At 41.2% G+C, this 12,975-nt stretch overlaps 1 pseudogene; it reads right to left on the bottom strand.

The window, feature by feature from the left end:
* Window positions 1–9,042: 9,042 nt before the first annotated feature.
* LOC130039301 (tubulin alpha chain-like) lies at window positions 9,043–9,862 on the bottom strand (annotated as a pseudogene).
* Between the last annotated feature and the right edge of the window lie 3,113 nt (window positions 9,863–12,975).

Raw genomic sequence — 12,975 nt, 5'->3', positions numbered from 1 at the left:
TGAGAGGGGCAGAGGAATCGAACTCGGGTTGGCCATGTTGGCTGTGTGCAAGGCAAACACCCTACTGCTGTGCTATCGCTCCAGCCCCCTGTGACTTAAAAGAATGTATGCATACCTACATTCATTGTGGTATTTCCTACAATAGTGAAGATCTGAAAATAATGTAACTGTCCAAAATCAGATGAATGCATGAAGAAATTGTGGCCTTTATGGACTGGAGACACAGAATAGTGGGTAGAGCACTTGCCTTGCATACAGCTCATGTGGGTTTGATCCCTGGCACCCTAAAGAGTCCCCTGAGCATTTACAGGAGTGATCCTTGAGCACAGAGCCAGGAGTAAGCTCTGAGTACCTCTGAGTGTGGCCCCAAGACAGCAACAAAAAGAATAAATTAGCAGGAGAAGGACAAGTAGCAGATGACCTCACTCATATGTGCTATATAGAGAAGGAAAACAAAGGAAGGGAGGAAATCTAATGACAGCAACCCCTTGGACTTGGAATACAGAACTATGCTTACCTGAGAGTGGAGAGGGAAGGAATAAGTGGCTTTGAAGTTGCACTAGGACAGTTGGACACTTTCGTGGTGGCAGAGCGGCAATAATTATGAACCCCATACCCACAAGAACAAACACTGTTGTAATCTTGTTACTTCAACTATCGTCAAATGATTTTAAAAATAGATGTACATGCTACTGAAACTGTTGTCATTTCTCCAGAACCAGTGTATTCTCATTATTTGGCTACATAAGTGTTTCACTCCCTTCAAGAGTCCCTGAAATGTTTGGCATAATGGAAGTCCAGCAAAAACATTAAGCATCCTGTTTTATCATTGTTGTTGGCAATAGAAATAAGCATTCTTTTCATCAGTAGTACATGGTTCCTGTCGGTTGCTTTCCACTCACAGCATCTTAAATTAAAAACATAATCAAATGAAACATGATACAAAACGAAAATGATATTAGCTGTTTTTGCTCCCATATGGAACTTGAATAGTATCTTGATTTGATTGTTATTTTAGAAGCGACCTCCTTATGCTCTGTAGTCATGCAAGGTAAGAAGTTCTGTCTTCTCTAACAAAGGGGAACAAATAGATTTCTTATATTTCTCACCATATTGTCACACTTCCTGAACTCAATATTTAATATTTATTGTGTCAATCAGGGAGTATTTAAAGCGCTGTACTTGATAAAACAAAATATCTAAGACACAAACCCCATCTCATTGTTTCCCAGGTGACTGGTACTTCCCCTCACCCTGAGGGCTGCTGAAGGGGGGGGGCGGTAGCAAGGCAGTAGGGACACTTTCTGATTGGTCACTTGAAGGAAGTAGACTTTCAGATTGGTGCAGAGTGAGTTTTTTTCTGGAAAGGAGTTGGTAGGCCAAATAACTTTGGGGAACTCTGCCCCATTGGAAGAGGCTTACAATCTAGTGGAAGTATATACTAAATTGGAAAGAAAGGCACACCTAAACAAAGAGTAGATATAATTGAAGCTTTCCTATGCCATGAAAAGATAGTTTCATCTGTAATCATAATAACATTTTTAGTTTCATAATAATATAATTAGCTCAGTCCGACAATGGGTTGAAATGATCATCATAGAGATGTAAAAATCATCAATGAGCTCAACCTTACCTGAGATTTTTCTCATCAATCTAATATTATTTTTTAAATACAGAATCAATAAATGAAACCAACTAAGTTGAATTTTACTTTCTCCCTTCTAACCTTTCCAGTAATGCCAAGTGGCAATTCTTTTGATATACACAGACCCATACTTTATTCAGAATTCTGCATGCTTCATCCTTTAAATCTCCAGTTTCTTTTCAAAATCATTCATGCAGCTGATTTTTTTCAGATAAGATACATTAAACATTCTGCATGACTGCACTTATTTGGATTACATTGGAGGATTCTCTCCTAATTATGACAATTTAAACCCACTTCCCCAGCCATCAGCTTGCAAGTGGTTTGGATGTGGATTCTAATAGCTTATCTGGTTCTCTTTTGCACTTTTCCCTAGCAAGAGTTAGTAGCAATTTGAAAAAGAAAATAAGAATTCTGTGACAAACTTGGATATTGTATTGCGCAAAATGTAAATGTATTTGATCTATAGCTGGATTTCAACATTTCTACCTTCAGATATTGAAGATACAACTCCCCCTTCCCATTACAACCGAAAAAGTACAAAGTAATGAACTATTTTGTGTTTGGAACATTAATACAATTGTGAAGTTACATGTTTCCAGCAGCTTGAGTACTTACCCTAGGACCTCGGCATTCACATTTTCACAAGGAGCACTCAGTTTTGCAATTCCTGAGTTTGGACCAGATACTAATTCATTGGAGGGGAAGGAAGACCAACTTCTTCCCAGGTAGACATGAACTGACAGAAGCCTGTGGCAGACTGAATATACGTAACTCCCACTTGCTTATTTTTATTTGTGTTACCTTTGCCAGTAGAATCAGGTAATTGAAGACCCTTTTGATGTCTAACTCCTGGAAAGTTCTGCCTATCTTTCCCTCAATATGTTTTAGGGATTCTGTTCTAATCTCCAGATCTTTGATCTACTTTGAATTGATTTTTATGTATGATGTGACATATGGATGCATTATTTTTTTCAGAAGTGGTTATCTATAAATTGTGACTTTAAATGAAATGACCTGTAACTAAACAAATTTTGCTATAGACTAATAGTTATAAACAAGAGTTAAGAGTATATGACATGTCTCTAATCACAAAAATACCACTTCTAAATAAAGATCAACCACATTTTATAATATTTGTAAATCATTATATTAATTCATTCATTTTTCAACCTCTTGTTACAGTTCAGGCCAATCCCACAGCTCAGGAGACAGGTGTGAATTCACCTCGAGCAGAACTCTCTTCCATCTCAGATGCGTCACACATGCCCATACCTCCAACTGGTGCCCTTCCTGTGCCCCCAGTGAACCTCACATGCACATCTTTGGGAAAGTGGGAAGAAACCAGAGGACCTGGAGAAACCCCTGCATACAGACATGGGAAGAACATGCCAACTCCACACACAATGGTCCCCTCTGGGAATTATATTTTCTATCAAATTTCTAATCAAATGATATTATTGAAGGCCTGCCATATTTTCTTCTCTCCCCTCTTTTATCCAAAGGAGGACAGCTAAGGCATAGAGTGGTCAAGTAACGTGCTCGGATTGACTCATGTGTGATAGATGTCAGGAAGGATTCAAATTCCAACAAGCGAACTCCAGCCCCTGTGTCTTTGACTAACAAGCTACTCTGTCACTCAGACCAGCTACGTTTCCTCCTGCTCCACCTTTCCCAGGAGCGTGAGGCAAATAGGCTAACCAAAATACCACTTAGCTTTATTTCTTGTCTGAGGAAGTAAAGAAGCAGTGGAGGGAATTATTTAGAAATATCTAGGTGAAGTAAAGTTTTAGTTTTATCTCCTGTATAGTGTTAATTCTAAACCAGATACTCTTTCAATGTAATATACCTTTATATTTATCACTATAAATGAGAGCTTCATGGAAGTGGTTTAGCTCTTGTTTAGTCATTAGAGAGAATTTTGTTTTTGCTTTTTTGGGTCACACCCAACGATGCTCAGGGGTTACTCCTGGCTCTGCACTCAGGAATTACTCCTGATGGTGCTCAGGGGACCATATGGCATGCTGGGAATCAAACCCGGGTTGGCCTTGTGCAAGGCAAACACCCTACCCGCCGTGCTATTGCTCCAGCCCAAGAGAAATTTAACAGTGGATAGACAGCTTTGAAGAAGATACAACTAGGAGGTTGTCGGTAGGGAGAAGAAAGATGTCTGTTTGGGCTGGGAAACTGAACTGTATGTCATTTAGGCTTGTTGAAATGAATTATATCTATCTGGAAGTTTTATTGATCGCCTAAATATTTGTTCTTCAATCTGTGACCTGTAGGTTGCTGCTGTTTCATGGAAATTTACTGGCAGTCTGCCAAAAATTTGCCCTGTGTCATGTAGTGGCCACTTCAGTGGCTTTCAGCCAATGTTCTGCAGACCAGTGCTGGTCCTTGGGTATAAAAAGATTAGAAACAACAGGTCTAAGACTGTGCTTATTAGTTACCAGCCCTCTGGCCAGTGAGTGGACAGGTGGCAGTCCACAGGTACAAAAAAGGTTGAAAACCACTAGCCTCCATCATAGATTAGTTTCGAATTTACTGCACTTTGTTAAAAGTAAATTCCTATCATTTATCTCTTAAAATAATAACCAATGTAAAGAAATATATCCAATAAAGAGTTTCATAGAAATTGGGTCACATTTAGGGGTACTTCATGTCCTTGGGGTTGTAAAGAAACTTAAACAGGATCCTGGGATGGAAAAACACTGTGCAAGAATTTCAGGCCTGTTCATTATCCAGGTGAAGCTTCCAGCCAGGCAGGCCATGATTAGATGTGAAGACAGTGAACTTCGGTTTGAACATCTAGGTAATTCGATTGTATTGCCAATTGTATTGTGTCAGTGGAGAATTGACCCCCAAACAGACTGTTTCTCATTGATGACTTTGTCTTTAGCAAGAAACCTACTAAAGAGACCTCTTCTCAGCTCTCTCAGTATGGCAGAGGGCTTCAAAGCCTTGCTGGGTGCCACCCAGTGTATGTACTGAGGCCAGGCCAAATTGCCCACCTTTCTCATCAATACTGAGGAATTCAAGTATGGAGGGCCATGCCTCAATGTTACTCATGGCATGATGCCATCCTAGGGATGAAGTAGTAGGGCATTTTCATGAGTTTAGACCTTATTTTTGAACATTGGGAGCATCTCATCAGTGACTTGGATAACGTGATAAAATAATTATGGGTATTAAGATACCATATGGCCTTCCAGTGACTATAGACAGTGGCAATGACACTTGGAAATTGGGCCCAGGTCTTGGTTTGATCACCAGGAATAGTTAGGCACTTAAGGCCATGGTTAGACCCACCAATAAATTTAAGTGGGTCTACATTAACATGGCCTTAGGTGGGGCTAAGTTTGTGGTCTGGAAAGGCTGGTTAAATTTGTGTTTGGGAGATATAGAAAAGTTGTAATTTGTGCAATTTAACAGAGCATCACTGTCTTTATTATTTAAAACATACTAACAGAAATGTCATTTTTATAGCTCTCAAAATCTCTCAATATCATTACCTGAATAGACAAAAGGATTGATTTAATCATCCCTCCACATCCCCCCATCCCACCTCTCCTTAGCCCTGCATCCCTCAGTGAAATTTTAAAAGTACCAGTAGTCTTATTATTGAGCTACAGTAATACACTGCTACTACTAAATGCTATCTTCAGGTCCAGTAGCCATGATATTTTAGGGATTTCTAGGATACTGTAGGAAAACAAGAGACAAATGGAGTTTGCTATAATTTTGAAAGCTATTAATTTTGTGACTGCTTTTGACATCAAGAGTGTAGGCCATTTGGGTCTCCTGCTCAGATCAAAGACACAGGCATTTCCAAGGTGTCTGTTATTAATGCTCTTCTCCATTTCCCTTTCAGTCCAGTCATTTTTGCCTACCTGTCACCATAACAACCTTCATCCCATAATAAGCAGTGATTGTCAAGAGAGGTCAAAGAAGAAAGCTTTTAGTGGTGTGGTTTGCTTCTGTTCTTGTTACCTAGCTAGTGATTTCACTGAAGGCCCTTTGCACTTTGTAATAGATGATGGTGGTTGTCAGACCTGTGGCCCCAGATGACATAATATATGAGTTTTTCGATCGGGCTTTGGTCTCTGAATTGTCTAGCACCCACACATCATGGTGGGGTAAATGCCTACTTACACTGACTCGACCTAGAAATAGAGGAGGAGACGTTGGACTCAACACTAACAATTACTTAACTGAGAAGTAGCTAATCACCCTCTAAGTAAATGAGTTGCAGGATGGCAATACTCTTTCTAGTTGTGAGCTACACAAGGGTGCCACCGGGGCACTGAAAGAGGAGGTGCTTGGTGAAGCCAGGAGTAAAATTTCAGCTGACTGCAAATCTCTGCCACTTTGGCTGGGTGAAGTAATTTTTCCCGGAAGGTTTCAGTAATTGTCTAAAGCACTTGCTAGTTTTGCTAATGTGGTTTGACCTCACTGGTGCTCTCATCACAATGCCTATCATTCAGCGCATCCTAAACCCAGCTGAGGCAGAGAATTCATTCCCATCCAAGAATTTCATAGAAGTGCGATAATCGTCCTTGGGTTCCATACCCTTGTTTGTCTCCTGGTTTAAGCCTTCCCTTCTAGTAAATGTGGTATTGATCTGGTGGTCAGTATGTGTAACTGGCAATTGTTCTCTCTTCTTCCAATCATTCATATATTTCACATGGTTTCTGATGATCAGATCTGTCAGGGTTGGTTTGTTTTTTTACCCCCCCTCAGCTGGAATGCCTGGATTTCTGTAGGGGTTCTTTATTGTGGAATCTGAAGATTTCTAAGTTACTGGCTGGCCTTTAAAACTGTGATCTGAGGTATTGCTTTTTTTTTTTTGCACGAGGCTTTGTTGGGGACAGTAAATCATGTTTCCTTTGACATGTGGGAACGTTCTTTCCTTTTTGGTGGGGGGTACACCTGGTGGTGCTCAGGGATTTCTCCTGATTCTACACTTAGAGATAACTCATGACAGTGTTCTAGGGACCATATAGGATGTTAGTGATAAAACTTGGGTAAGCCACTTACAAGGCAAGTTTCCTACCCATTGTACCATCACTCCGTTCTCCCCCAAAGTTCTTTTCCTTGAGCATAAACTTCCATATAACACATTATCTATAGCCTTACCATTTTCTAATATTTTAATTTGTTCATTATACATAGAACATGATTCAGGAGTTATTTCATTGTTATACTTTTACTACTTTATACCTTGCATGCTTCCAACCCGGCCGAGCCGGGTTCGATTCCTCCACCCCTCTTGGAGAGCCCGGCAAGCTACTGAGAGTATCTCGCCTGCATGGCAAATCCTGGCAAGCTACCCATGATGTATTCGATATACCAAACACAGTAACAACAATCCTCAAAATGGAGATGTTACTGGGCCCACTCAAGCAAATTGATGAACAACGGGAGGACAGTGTTTGTTTGACAGTGACTTTATGTTGAAATATACATACATCATTTAGTGTGTTAGCTGCTCAATGGAAGGGTCTATATCTCATTAACCATCTGTATCTAGTCCCTTGAAGAACACAGTTTATAGTTAGAACTCAAGAGATGCTTTTGTTTCAATGAATAAAGAATTTAATGCATAAAATCTGATGGATTTAGTACTAGTATATTTTCTCTACATAGTGAGTGCCCAGTAACTTAGAGAGCATTTCTATTGTCTTTCCAACATTTGGGCCCCCTCCCTCATGGGAAATACAGGTATTATACTCGGTGCAAGGATTGGGGCCACTCTAGCTCTAGGGACAGTTTTGGATTGATCTAGGCCTGTTGTCCTAGGATACCATAAAAGGGTGTGCTATTTCAGATCTTGTGAAAAAAGATGGAAAAATCATGTTGTAACTGTACATTAACTGTAATATGTATCTTACTTCAGAGATGTTACAGTCTGAACGTCGGGTTCTTGACACTGCTCTGTCTCAGAAGTCATGTGGACTGCATATTCCCTCATAAATCTCACTTTAAGCCAGATTCAGTTTGACTTTAAAAATTTGGAAACAATGGCATTAAGAGTCAAGAATAACCTATACAAAAAGATGCTGGGACCCTAGAAGACAGGCCACACACTGAGTAGCAGTTAAAAATAGAGAGAAGGAGTTCCAAACCATACTGCTTTAAACCATACTGCTCTATAGGATGTAGATCAAAGAATAGTGCATAAGAAGAGGAAAATAACTCTCATTAACTGTATTCTTAGCTCATCATTAGTTCCTGCTCTGAAGGTTACTGGAACACTTGTCATTAGAATTCCAGAAAAGTTTTCCAGGTGAGTTGATAAGGAAAGAAATTAATATTGTCCATTTCGGCAAAAGACAAAAGTAATAATGGAGAGGGAAGATTAAAAAGTCGAGTGGTGAAGTTTAGGGTTAGAATTAGATGCCTGAGTTTGAATCCTTATTCTATGGTTCACTATTAACACCTTAAGCACACTGCTTTTTTCTCCATCCCTTCTTTCCTATTTTTTTTCCAAATGGGTCTAACATAGTACATATTCCCTGCCATTATTAAGAGAATTTTTAAAAATGCATATGTAGGATCTGAAGAGATATTACAGTGGGCAGGGCGCTTGCCATGCACAAGGCTGACCCAGGTTTGACCCCAGGCATCCCATCTGGTCCTCTGAGCACTGCCAGGAGTAATTCCTGAGTGCAGAACCAGGAGTGACCCATGAGCATTGTGGTATGTGGCCCCCAAACAAAATAAGATTACAAATAAGCACATAAGCAATGCCCTATAAATGCTAGTCATTCATCTGGGAAACAATTAGAAGTCATTGTGAACTACATACATGTCACAATGCAGAAGATAGTAATCAGATGGCCATTCGTTTCCATTAAAGTTCAGAACTGCAGATTAATGGCAAAGTGACAACTTTTCAGCTAATAAAAGGTACTAGACCTCAAAATAGTTAACAGATAATCAAGAGTCTTGCTTGTCTAAATTCAGGGCTTGTCTAGATCCTCTCTGGAGTTCTCCCAGAAATAGTACACATGACTTTGCTTCCCTCTCCACAGGGTTGCATCTTTGGGGATCTTCGATACTTCCTGCAGCACAATCCTGTAACTTTATTTCTGCCTGGTTGCCCAGCAACCTCCACTTCAATACCTCTTTCTAATTCACACGTTCTCTGTCCTTTCTCCTCCCTTTGTTGGAAGAAACAACTTTTGTGCCTATTAAGTCAGTTTTCCAGCTCTTACTATGAATAAAGAAATCAGTGCTATGTGTGACAACATTTGGTTTTGATTAAATGTATTGTAAAATGTGATACTTCAAAGAAAAGGACTATCATTTGCATCAGATGCCAGGGCTACCTAGTCTTGCGAGCATTGCTTCATAAGGAGGCCAGCAGATGCGGGATGGCAGCCATCTGAATAGCTTTAATAGGGAGTATCCATTTTATCTGGTTGGCTGGCTAAAAGCATACATTTTGATCTCTGCAACAGTGAGCTGTTCGTGGTAGGCTTTCTCAGCAGAGATGACAGGGGCATATGTGGCCAGAGGGAAGTGGATTCAGGGGTAGGGCACCAGGTTGGTCTGGAATTCAGTCAGACTGACATTCATAGCCCTGTCAAATTGGAGGGAAGTAGTGATGGAGGACACAATGTGGCTAATAAGGCAGTTCAGGTTACTGTAGGTTGGGCGCTCAAAATCAAGGCTTCTACAACAGATGTCATAGATGGCCTCATTGTCCACCATGAAGGCATAATCAGAGTGCTCCAAGGTGGTGTGGGTGGTTGAGGATAGAGTTGTAGGGATCGATCACAGTAGTGGACACCTGTGGGGGGCTGTGTAAATGAAGGACTCCAGCTTGGACTTATTGCCATAGTCGACGGAGAGACATTCCATCAGCAGGGAGGTGAACCCAGAACTGGTTCCCCCACCAAAGCAGTGGAACACCAAGAATCCCTGAAGCCCAGTGCACTGGTCAGCCAGTTTCCGAATTCGGTCCAAGACAAGTTTAATGATCTCCTTGCTAATAGTGTAGTGGCCACAGGCATAGTTATTGGCAGCATCTTTCTTGTCTGTGATGAGCTGCTCAGGGTGGAAGAGCTGGCGGTAGGTGCCAGTGTGAATTTCATCAATGACTGTGGGCTCCAAGTCTATAAACACTGTCCTTGGCACATGCTTGCCAGCGCCCATTTCACTGAAGAAGGTGTAAAAGGAGTCATCTCCTCCCCCAATTGTCTTGTCAATGGGCATCTGGCCATCAGGCTGGATGCCGTGTTCCAGGCAGTAGAGTTCCCAGCAGGCATTGCCCAACAATGGCTCAGTGGGTATGGTGTTTGCCTTGCACGCGGCTGACCTGGGTTCGATTCCTCCGCCCCTCTTGGAGAGCCTGGCAAGTCACTGAGAGTATCTCGCCCGTATGGCAAATCCTGGCAAGCTACCCGTGACGTATTCTATATACCAAACACAGTAACAACAAGTCTCACAATGGAGACGTTACTGGGCCCACTTGAGCAAATTGATGAACAATGGAAGGACTGTGCTGTGCTTGAGCAAATCTCTTTTATAGCCAAGTATGTCCTATTGGTGAGATCAGGCCACAGAGCTTTGCATTTGGCCAGCAGGAATATAAGGTTATTATCGACTGTACGTTCCTGAGTGAGTATGGGAGAAGATCCCCAAAAGAGGCAGCTTTCTAGGAAGTTGGCCCAGGAAGCTATTCATGGCATGGCATTGGGCATATATCTTAGTGATAGAGTGCTGAACACATGAGGCCTTAGGTTTGATCTTCAACATTGCAGAAATAAAAATCAAATATATAAATGAAGCCAAAGTCAGAGTGAGAAAGGTCAGTGGAGAATCCTGGGTGCACCTCCAATGCCAGGCCCATGAGTATTTGCAGGATTGTTGGTGGCAGTCAAACAGCAGAAGATGGTTAGCTCACAGCAGAAAGGTGAGAGGCATCAGGTCCATGAAACTGTTGTCTCGAGATGCTGAGGTCTTTTGTGTGGGTTGTCTAGGCTCTTTCATAAAGCAGGATGTGCATGTCTACCCCGAGCAGAAATCATATGACAATGGTGGCCAGAGGCTCGCAGAGAATAAGAGTAAAAGATCTCAATTCAGTGATGCCTGCACCTTGGTTTCTGTTGAGTCTTTATCCAAAAAGGAGATATCATTTTAAATAGGAGAGTATATGCTATTGAGAAAATAGCGAGCAGTGAGTGTAATCAGATCCACTAGGGCTTTGGAAAATTATTCTTGAATTTTTGTTTCTCTCTCCATACAATGTAGAAAACACTACCTTCTCTTCAGGGTCATCAGTAAGGATTAAATTGTGCAGTACATCTAACCTAGTAGCAGTGAAAGCAGAAGGGATTTGGTAAGACATGCCTGAGTGTGGCATGTTATTCCTGTTTGTTTGCTGCCTTGAGCCTTCTAGCAAGTCCTGCCTCATTCTGAGCACTTCTTATTCTTTTTGAATTTATAAATAATGCAAGGGTTTTTTGTATTTCTGTCACAAAAAAAATTATCATTCTGTTTCTAGTGGTTAATGGGTGTGGATACACAGTTCATACTTAGTTCAAAATATAATTGTTGAACTCAACTTTCAATAAAAGTTGAACTCTACTTTCCGTAAAACTCTACTTTCAGTAAAAGTTTTACTTTCAGTAAAAGTTGAACCCTACTTAGAAGCTGTTCATAGCACAGTCTAGGAACAACTCCTAGTCCCTGCCTACATCCCTGCTGCTGTACACAGAGCCTCAAGAAAAATAATTCCTTAAGTGCTAGCCCTGAAAATCTATATAAATTGAGAGCAAACATCTCTTCTTTAATTGATCATAGAACTGCTATTTGACAAATCATGTCTAAGAACAGCTACCATCCAAGTTTGTGGGTGACTTCGGTTGGTAAATCTTTTTCCAGATTAGCCATTTGCAAAAATAAATGCTGCTATTGAGAGAAATGATTGTTACTTTGGGAATTTTATTATATTATTGTTAAAATGAAGTTGTGGATAACCTTTCCCATTGCCCTTCTAGAAGATGTGATAGATCCATCAGGATGTCAGAGGGCAATCATCTTGGTCTTATAGTTGGTGAAGGACAGGCGGGCATTGCAAATACTTTTCCCAGCTTCTGCCACATCAGCCAACACTGCTGCTCTTCTCTCTTTGAGGTCTTCCTTTATCGCTTCTCTGCACAGCTTTGCAAGCTCGGACTTGTGATTGCCTGAGCCTCGTGCCAAACCATGTTGGCAAATGAGCTCGAGAGTTTCCGAAGACAGGTGTCTTTTTGTGGCTTTCTCTTTCTTGGTGTTCCTTGCACAATCATGGAAGTGCTGAACCAGTCAATTGTATTCTTTGTCGATGTTGTCAATGACAGCATCTTCCCATATTGCTGCAATAGTGCTAAAGAGTTCCCAGTTGGTGGTTGTTCTAGGAGTTCTCTTCTTAAACTTTGCAGCCTTTTCCCCCTGCTCTGTGAAGTAGAATTTCACATGAAGGAGACGGTGGTCTGATCATATTTGGAATTTTGAGACAATAGCGACATCCGTCAGGCAAAACCATTGAGTGAATATGATGTGGTCAGTTTTGCTGTGGAACTGTCCACCAGGAGACTCCCATGTCCAACGTTTAGATTTGGCCTTCTGGAACTGTGAGTTACTATGGATGGTTTTGATCAACATAATGAACTCAGACAGTCTCTCATCCTGTTTGTTCCACTCTAGGCTGTGGGTCCCAATGTGGAGTTCTTTGGGCAACCTTAGTGGTCCTACCTTGACGTGAAAATCACCAACAATGACCTTGTAGAAGTTGTGGTATTCTTTATAGAACTTCTCCAGCTCCATGTAGAACTTCTCAATTTCTTCTTTGTCATAGTTGGATGTTGGTGCATAGACGATGAAGATAGAAACTGCTGGCAGTGAGCCACATCTATTCAAATGAATGCATCCAGTTTGGGTTGTTAGGCATTCAAACCTATCAATGCTCATGGCTAAGTTTGTGTTGACGAGGACACCCATACCACCAATGCCTCTACTGTCGCATGTTCTGATGAACAGTTCTACAGTGTCAAAAAGAGCATGATGTGATTGATGCCTTCTCATCTTGGTCAATTCAATGATTATGTACTTGATCTTCTGCACTTGCACCATCAGGTCCTCGATGGATGCTTCTGATGCCAGTGTACATGCGTTAAAGGGGCAGATAGTCATTTTAATCCTTCTTCATTTTGGCAGCCTAGTTTGGCCCTGAGATTTTAGCAGCCTCTCCTTATTCGTCCTTCTCAATGTTACTGTGTTGGGGGCTCGTCCAGGGTCAGGGGAATAAGGCCCATTGTTTTTACTGTTTTTGGTATATCAAA

Source organism: Sorex fumeus, unplaced genomic scaffold (genome assembly GCF_029834395.1).
Source record: "Sorex fumeus unplaced genomic scaffold, SorFum_2.1 ptg000086l, whole genome shotgun sequence".
NCBI lineage: Eukaryota > Metazoa > Chordata > Mammalia > Eulipotyphla > Soricidae > Sorex > Sorex fumeus.
Note: the sequence above shows the minus strand (reverse complement) of the source record. Positions and strands in the feature narration are given on the sequence as shown.